General features: G+C 38.3%; 1 pseudogene; it reads right to left on the reverse strand.

Moving 5' to 3' along the window:
* Positions 1-624: 624 nt before the first annotated feature.
* On the reverse strand, positions 625-718 carry LOC111819194 (uncharacterized; annotated as a pseudogene).
* Between the last annotated feature and the right edge of the window lie 9,345 nt (positions 719-10,063).

Here is a 10,063-nt window from a genome sequence, read left to right on the forward strand (position 1 = left end):
CTTGGAAGAAGTAAGACTTGAATGCTCCTTAGAAGCAAGAATGGCGAGACTTCGTCTCATGTACTTTGGACATGTTATCAGGCGGGATCAGTCCCTGGAGAAGGACATCATGCTTGGTAGCGTAGAGGGTCAGCTAAAAAGAGGAAGAACCTCAATAAGATGGATTGACACTGTAGCTGCAACGATGGGCTTGAGCGTGGCAACGATTGTGAGGATGGTGCAGGACCGGGCAGTATTTCGTTCTGTTGTGCATGGGGTCGCTATGAGTCAGAACTGACTCCACAGCGCCTAACAACAACAACAATCTCAGGGAAAAAAAGAAAAAGAAAGACATAGCTGAAAAGTTAAGATAAATTTTAATTTCAGAAATGTTGTAATAAGGGGGAAAATATACATCTAAGTACCAAGCAAATATGGTATGTCCTTTGGCTCTGTACCTTTAGAACCTAGCCCATTACCTGCTCCATACCCGTTGCTGTCGAGTCAATTCCAACTCATAGTGACCCTATACTACAGAGTAGAACTGCCCCATAGGGTTTCCAAGGAGTGCCTGGTGGATTCGAACTGCTGACCTTTTGGTTAGCAGCCATAACTCTTAACCACTGCCCAACCAGCGTTTCCCAAAAAAATATGGAACACTTCATGAATTTGTGTGTCATCCTTGCACAGGGGCCATGCTAATCTTCTCTATATTGTTCCAATATGCAAAGTTTTTGATTCTCTGTTTTATTCTGCCCCATCTTTGAAACCACGTGTTCTTCAGGGTCTTTAGTTTGTTTACCTTCCCAATTCTGTAAATTCCCTCCTCTGAGCCTTTTTGTTTATTTGCTTTGTTTTGTTTTAGGTGAACTCTGCCTGCCAGATTGAAATATTGTCCCACCTATTCCTCTTCCCCTTAGTTCTGGACTCTTATATTTGACTATCAGTCGCTTGGCCCCAGTACCAGCTATTAAGTCGTAACTGAATAAAAACCAATAATTACCTTAACTGATACAAGAACTTCACTTACCAAAGGTACAGGTAGTCCTCAACTTACAAGGGGGTTCCATTCCCATGACTCCATTGTAAGTAGGTTCTGACTGAGTCAAATACCTCATTTTTTTTTTTCACTATTATTGCCTTTAATTATCAATATCTTTATAAATCTGATCTTTGTCTTTGGGGTTGGAAAATTACATATAAACTTACAGATACATTTTAATACACACGTTCACACATAAAAAATACACAAATCATAAAAATTTACTCTGATGATAGAGAAGAGTTGGACAACGTTGACATTTTGCCACTTATGGTAGTAACTTCGCTTATGGAAGGTTCTGGATCATCTGGATTATCCCTGGGAGTGAGGATGGTGTTTCCAGTCAGAAAATTAGTGAGAGTTGTCTATATGGTCCTTTTCTTTTTTTCTTCAGATATTTTGTCATAATATCTCACTGCTTCCCAAATCTGCCTAACAACTTTAGCAAAGCTATTAGTTTTAGGTCCGTGTTTTCAAGCAACTGAAGCTCCTGATTTAGTTTATAAAAAACTCCAGGTAATCCTTTCACTGTAAAATTTTTTTGCCAACTTCTCTCCTTCCTTTTTCTCGTTTCTCTCTTCTCCAGCATTTCTTACCTCTTCGAAATCCATTAAGTAGTGATCTGTCAATTTCCCTTCTTCATGATCTATAAGCTGTTCCACACTGGCGATATCAAGTTCTAAATTCAGTGTTCTTGCCATATGGGCGATTTTTCCACCAATCTCTTCCATCGTATTATTCTGATTAAATGCTTTCAGTATGTTCACATAACTCAGCAATTTATTCCATATTCCCTGCGTGCATTTTCCCATTACTTCCTCCCTGGAAGATGCAATGTTCCAGATACATTGATGGTTGTAAGTGCAGTTCATATTAACTTGAATATATCATAAGTTGGGGACTACCTGTACTACCCGTGTTTAGGAAAATATCCTTATGGGCCATTCGAGTGTGAAAAGAGACTCCTGAGCAGGGTCTGGAAGAGAAGGTGAAATAAAACAAAGGCAGAAATGCCCTGCATAAGAAAATAGTAACAGTAAGAATCTGACTTTTGTTTGTTTTTGCCCTTGAGAAAGGAAGAGTGAGAGGGAGGCAGAGAAACTTCAGCAACAGGCTAGCTAGAGGTCGAAGACTGAAGCAAAGCTGATGGAAATGGTGACTTTTAAAACACTGATGTATCTACTATTTAATTGCCTGTTTTTTTAGCATCACTCTCTCCTTAATCCAGCGGTATACTCTGCAATACACGCAAAGACATTGTGTGAATAGGGTTAATTTTGTGAAAATCACATGGATGTGATATCTGAGTTATCTGGTGTGGAATAGGGACAACGTGTGTAAAATGCCAAGATGGTTCATAAGTTGAAATAGTAGAAAAAGGAGATAAGGAGATTGAAGCAGAGGTAACCAGGAAAGCTATGCCACCCCTACTCCCTATGCTGCCATTAGTATCTGAAGTTACTTCCATTTCTTTTGTCTCCCCTGTAAGATCCTTATTAGCAAAGACTTGGACTTTTATTTTTTTGTACTTTTTGCTTTGCCAGTAGAGTATGAAACTCATACTACATGTTCAATAAAACACAAGTTTGAACAATTTGGCCACTTTGACTAATGTAAAAAGACAGTTAAGATATACATAGAGTGGCTGAGGTTTAGTTTGACTTTTTTATTCTATTTTTAAAAAAAAATTATTTTGTTGCCATTGTTGAGAGACATACACCAATTTAACAGTTTCTACATGTACAGTTTAGTGACATTGATTACATTCTTTGAGTTGTGCAACCATTCTCACCCTCCCTTTTTGAGTTGTTTCTCCCCTATTAACACAAACTCACTGTCCCCTAGGTTCCTATCTAATCTTTTGAGTTGTTGTTGTCAGTTTGATCCCACATAGATAGATCTTGAATGAGCACAATGCTCAAGGCAGACGTTCTTTACTAGTTAAGCTAAACTATTATTTGGTTTTAAGAAAACTTCAGGGGATATTTTTGATTTAACGCTTAAAGATTTGTCTCAGGGCAGTCATTTTAGAGGTTCATCCAGCCTCCATGGCTCCAGTAAGTCTGGAGTCCATGAGTATTTGAAATTGTGTTTGACATTTTCCCCATTTTGATTAAGATTGTTCTATAAAATCTTGGATCAAAATATTCAGTAACAGTAGTCAAGCACCGTCTAGTTCTTCTGGTCTCATGGCAAAGGAGGCAGTTGTTCATGGAGGCAATTAGCCACGCATTCCATATCTTCTTCTTCTTCCTCGGTTGCTTCAGGTGAATAGAAATCAATTGCTGTGACTTGAATGGCTTGCAAGCTTTTAAGACCCCAGGCACTACGCAATGAACTAGAAGGTAGAACAGAAGCGCTAAACATGTTATTAGGCCAATTATCTGGGATATCCCATGAAACCATGACCCTAAACCTCTAAACCAAGGTCAGTTTTATTTTTCACATTTGTCCCAGCCTCTATCACTGGAGATATATACCTCGTTTCCTAATATGCAATTGAAGCTTTTTTCACAATTAATATTTTCTGTGACTTGTGGATGTAAACTAATAGGATTACTATGAGCAACTGAATCAGAATATGGTTTAGAGAGTGTAGTCAGTAATGGTCTTGGTGGTTTATGTGGGCAGGAAAAATATTTACCTTGTGAAAAATCCACATGCGTATATTTTGTTTAACACTCAATCATATCTTCCTTATCATATTTTGATATCATTTTTTACTAGTTTGATACCATGTAGCTAGCTTCTAGTTATTTGTGTGTGTGTATTTTTTTTTTTAAGGAGGGTAGCATTGCATTATTTTGCTGGGTTTCTCCAAGGAGCAGTTTATAAGAAAAGCTATAAGTTTAATGAATATGAACTTCCTCTAGTGATGTGAGTAGATAGTAACTGTGGGAAACATTTATAAAGAATGTAGTCCTGGTTACATTGATCTCAGACTCTCCTCCATCCCCAATGCTTACAGCTAGGAGAATCCATGGGGCAGTTATTGGAGCAATTTAGGCTAGAGTTCCACAATTCATTCAATTAATAACATTCATTACCCGCTATATGGGAAGTATAGTATTAGGTACTGAGTGAAAAGCCAATATGAGTAAATTACAGTCCTGTACTTAAGAATTTTATAATTTAGATTTAAAATCTAGTTTATAATCTAGGCATTGAATTAAAAGTATCACAATGCCCTAACAGAAACTCAAGTAATGAGCTACGGGGTTCAGATGAGAACATGTTATTTTTGGTGACCTGATTTAGGGACATAGGATTTGAGCTGAACTTTGAGGTTCGGTTGGATGTAATAGCACAAGGAGGAAGAGAGAGTGGAGCGGCATGAATGACATCTGCTTGCCTCCCAAATCTCTCTTCAAGCTGTCTCTTACCCTCACCGTCACCATATTCATCAAAACTTTTGTTACGTCTGCTTGCTCTATGGCAATGGCCTCCTAATAGTCTCTCTGTCTGCAGACTTGCCCCTTCTAATTTCTCTTCTGCAGTGTATGGCCATGTATGTTATCTAGTAGTAAAAAACATTCAATGGTTTCTCATTGCCTACCTAAAAAATAAAGTCCACATACAAGGCCCTTCATAATCTGGTTCAATTCTACTAGTGGTGATTTTGTCCCACAGGGAATATTTGAAAATATCTGGAGACATTCTTGGTTATCACAACTTGGGGGAGAGTGCTCCTGGTATCTAGTGGGTAGAGGACAGGGATGCTGCTAAAATTCTACAATGTACAGAACAGTCTGGGACAACAAAGAATTGTCTGGCCCAAAATGTCAATAGTGTCAAGGGTGAGAAACCCTTATTTACATAATATTTAATTAAATTGCACAATTATAATAACAAGCACAACTGATTTAGGGAAAAAAAAAACAAAACCAGTGACTCCTACTTAAATATAAAACTCATCTAGTGGTGATAGAACTCCATGGATGATCAGGAGAGTAGCCTATTAGCTATAAGCACTTAGCATGTTCTATGCAGCAGCCGGAGCCCTGGTGGCACAGTGGTTAAGAGCTTGGCTGCTAACCAAAAGGTCCACAGTAAGAATCCACCAGCCACTCCGTGGAAACCCTATGGGGCAGTTCTACTCTGTCCTATAGGGTCACTATGAGTCGAAATCAACTCGATGGCAATGGGTTTGGTTTGGTTTTTTTATGCATCGGCCAGACTAAGATGGACTAGGAAGAAAATCCTGGCAACTTATTTCCTAAAATCAGCCAATGAAACTCTATGGATCACAATGGCCCAATCATAAGGATGGCATAGGACTGGACAGCGTTTCCTTTAGTTGTGCCTGGGGTCGCGATGAGTTGGGAGCAACTCCAAGGCAGCTAACACAGCAATGCATCAGCCAGTATGTTTACACAGAGAATGAAGTGCACCATTTAATCTCGAATGTTGTTTTAGTGAGCCTTGATTAAGGAAGCTTTTATCAAACTTGTATTTTCCTGAACATGCTGCGTATCTTCCTGTTGCTGGTCCCTTATATGCATTGTCTGCCTCCACCTGACAAACTTACATTTATCTTTCAAGTCCCTGTTTAAATATTACATTCCAGGGGAAGTTTTCCAAAATCCTTCATATGGTCAGCTGGTCTAGAAATTTCTTTATACTTCATCTGCAACATGCTTCACACAGAATTACAATTATTTATAACATGTTTCTTCTATAGTTACAGTGAGCTTTCTGAAGACAAGGTTCATGTTTTGCTCAACTTTAAATCCCAGGTACTTATATATCACAGTACCTGGCACATAAAAAAGCAGCCAGTATATGATGATTGAATAAATGAATAAGGAGGGATGAAAATATGTTATTTATATTAGAAACAAGGAATCGTCTTTTTTGAACGAAATGGACAACATGAATGAAAGAGTAGAAAGAAATTAGATAGGAAAGATATTTGGAGTCTAGATCATAGAGTGCTTTGAAGGCCTGGAGTCTGTGGTTTATTTGGAAGGATACAGAGAAAAATAGAATGTCTTTTATCAAAGGGTGACACAAAGTAGTGCATTAATCTAGTGGAGGTATTAGAAAGCATGTGGTAATTACAAAGCATTTAATCATAATGTATATGAGCCTTAAGTCAGTATTGTGGCTTTCCATACTGAAAAGAGCATGTGAACTCACTCTGGGGTCACTCCCAAGGCTAGAAGAGTAATGAGAATGAGGGAGTGGAACATCACTGTAGTCACACTACTTTTCCCAGGGGATCCATGTATTTTACTGAGGAATGGGAGTGGATCAAAGTGGGAAACCATGACAAGGACACTGGTTTAACCATTAGAACTGATCAAAGTCAGGCATGCCCTGTATGGAAGCCCTGTGACTCTCCCTGTAGGTACACTTTCTAGATAGAGTCCATGGTGGGCATTGCTCTTGGTATATAGGTTATCATAGAGGAATCCGGTAGCTCTTGTTTCTGCCACCCATCTTTTCAATCCCTCTTTTCACAGTTACAGAATGTCTTTTCCTTTTGGAAATTCCTCTCTTCTTTCTATTTTCTTGGTACAGCTCTTAATTATTGTACTCTACCCTCCACTCATAGCCACCCTATGTACAACAGAATGAAACACTGCCCAGTCCTGTGCCATCCTCACAATCACTGCTATGTTTGAGCTCATTGTTGCAGCCACTGTGCCAGTCCATCTCTTTGAAGGTCTTCCTCTTTTTCACTCATCTTCTACTTTATCAAGCATGATGTTCTACTCCAGGGATTAGTCCCTCCTGATAACAGGTCCAAAGTATGTGACATGAAGTCTCACCATTCCTGCTTCTTAATAGCATTCTGGCTGTACTTCTTCCAAGACAGATTTGTTTGTTCTTCTGGCAGTCCATGGTATGTTCAATATTCTTCACAAACACCATAAGTCAGAGGCATCAATTCTTCTTCAGTCTTCCTTATTCATTTTTCAGCTTTCACGTGCATACAAGGTGATTGAAAACACCATGGCTTGGGTTAGGTGCACCTTAGTCTTCAACGTGACGTCTTTGCTTTTTAACACTTTAAAGAGGTCTTTTGCAGCAGATTTGCCCAATGCAATGCATCATTTAATTTTTTGACTGCTCCTTCCATGGGCATTGATTGTGGATCCAAGGAAAATGAAATCCTTGACAACTTCGATCTTTTCTCCATTTATCATGATGTTGATTATTGGTCCAGTTGCGAGGATTTTTGTTTTCTTTCTGTTCAGGTGTAATCCCTACTGAAGGCCATAGTTTTTGATCTTCATAAGTAAGTGCTTCAAGTCATCTTCACTTTCAGCAAGCAAGGTTGTGTCATCTGCATATCGCAGGTTGTTAATGAGTCTTTCTCCGATCCTGATGCCCTGTTCTTCTTCATATAGTCCAGCTTCTCAGATTATTTGCTCAGCATACAGATTGAATAAGTATGATGAAAGAATACAACCCTGACACACACCTTTCCTGATTTTAAACCATGCAGTATCCCCTTGTTCTGTTCAAATGACTGCCTCTTAGTCTATGTACAGGTTCTTTATGAACACAATTAAGTGTTCTGGAATTCCCATTCTTCCCAATGTTATCTGTAATTTGTTAGGATCCACATAACCCAGACCTTCTTTTTTGAAGAAAGACCTGATGTTTGTGAACCTCCAGCTATGAATTTAGAAAACTAAATTGTATCTTAGTCTTCTGAGAGGAGACTCAGCTTTTCCTAAATAACAGAGTTGCCCCTTCATGATGTTTTCTGTAAAAGCATACTAACAATAGAGTGCACTATGTGTATTTCCTTTCTATTTTTTATTTAACAAAACCTAGTAACTTAATTACAAATTAATACATGTTGATTACAATAATTTAAGCAATACAGAAAGACAGTAAAAGTTGAGACTTTTATTCTGGCAAGTTCATATTGGTAAGGTAACCAACATAAAACATTTGATATGCTATTTCCTTTTTTTGTAATAGTTTGAACATGTTTGTTTTGTGTTTTAACCCAATTATATCATACTATACATATTAATTTGCAGAATGTGCATATTTCCAAGGCAATATTATATACTGATCTACTTCATTTTGTAAGTATCTTCCATCTGTTACTATGATAAAATTGAAAGGCGGTGAGGAAATAGCAACTCTCCACCACAAGTGACGAGAGGGATTTGCACAATCACTTTGAAGAGCCACTTGGAAGATTCATTGAAGCTGAAAATGCTCCAAAATTCTGCTACTGGATATGTCCCACATAGAAACTCTCACAGGTGCTTACCAGAATGCACAGCCACAAATAAGAACATCCTATAAAGTAATAAACTAGCACAGTTAAAAAAACTAGACCAAATCTATAGATATTATGAGAGAGTTATGGGACACAATGTTCAGTGAAAAAGAAAGTTGCCTAATCAATTTTATACTATGATAATTATGAAAATAAAATGAGGTGAAATGCCTTTGCATAGTCAATGAAACACAGGTAAACATCTTTCTGGTATTCTCTGCTTTCAGCCAAAATCTGTCTGACATCAGCAACGATATCCCTCATTCCATGCCCTCTTCTGAATCCGACTTGACTTTCTGGCAGTTCCTGTTGATATGCTGCCGCAGCTGCTCTTGAATGATCTTCAGCAAAATTTTACTTGCGTGTTATATTAAGGATATTGTTTAACAGTTTCCCCATTCTGTTGGATAACCTTTCTTTGGAATGGGCACAAATATAGATGTCTTCCAGTTGGTTGGTCAGGTAGCTGTCTTCCAAATTTCTTGGCATAGATGAGTGTGTGCTTCCAGTGCTGCATTCGTTTGTTGAAACATCTCAGTTGATATTCCATCAATTCCTGAAGCCTTGTTTTTCACCAATGCCTTCAATGCAGCTTGGACTTCTTCTTTCAATACCATTGGTTCTTGATCATATATTACCTATGGAAATGGGTGAACATCTACCAATTCTTTTTTGTGCAGTGACTGTGTATTCCTTCCATCTTCCCTTGATGTTTCCTGTGTCATTCGATATTTTTCCCACAGAATCCTTAAATATTGCAACTCAAGGCTTGAATTTTTTCTTCAGTTCTTTCAGCCTGAGAAATGCCAAGCATATTCTTCCCCATTGGTGTTCTAACTCCAGATCTTTACACATTTCATTATAATACGTTACTCTGTCTTCTCAACTCACCCTTTGAAATCTTCTGTTAAGCTCTTTCACTTCATCACATTTCTTCCTTTTTCTTTAGCTACTCTACATTCAGCAGCAAGTTTCAGTCTCTTCTGACATCCATTTGGTCTATTCTTTCTTTCATGTCTTTTAATGACCTTTTGCTTTCTTCTTCTATGATATCCTTGACGTCATCCTACAACTCATCTGGTCTTTGGTCATTAGTGCTCAGTGCATCAAATCTATTGTTTTTTTTTAATTTTCTTTATTGTACTTCAGATGAAGGTTTACAGAACAAATAGTTTCTCATTAAGCAGTCAGTACACATACCATTTTATGACATTGATTAACAACCCCACGACATGTCAACACGCTCCCTTCATGACCTTGGGGATCTTTTTTTAGTGAAAATATACATAGCCAAATTTATACCATTTCAGAAGTTTCTACGTGTACAATTTAGTGACATCGATTACATTCTTCCAGTTGTGCTGCTATTCTCACTCTCCTTTTCCAAATTATTCCATCACCATTATCTTCAACTTACTGTGCCCCAGGCTTCCCATCAAAACTTTTGAGTTGCTGTTGTCAGTTTGATCTCACATAGATAGTTCTTTTTTTTTTTTTTTGTACCTTAGATGAAGGTTTGCAGAACAAATAGTTTCTTATTAAACAGTTAGTACACATGCTGCCTTATGACAATGGTTAAGGACCCCACGACATGTCACCACTGTCCCTTCTCAACCTTGGGTTCCCTATCACTAGCTTTCCTGTCCACTCCTGCCTTCTAGTCCTTGTCCCTGGACTGCTGTGCCTCATTAGTCCCATTTTGTTTTATGTGACTGTCCAATCCCCGGCTGAACAAGGAACTTCGGGAGGGACTTCACCACTGAGTTATAAGGGTATCCGGGGGCCATACTCTC

The sequence above is a fragment of the Trichechus manatus genome, unplaced genomic scaffold (assembly GCF_000243295.1).
Source record: "Trichechus manatus latirostris isolate Lorelei unplaced genomic scaffold, TriManLat1.0 scaffold00299, whole genome shotgun sequence".
Taxonomy (NCBI): Eukaryota; Metazoa; Chordata; class Mammalia; order Sirenia; family Trichechidae; genus Trichechus; species Trichechus manatus.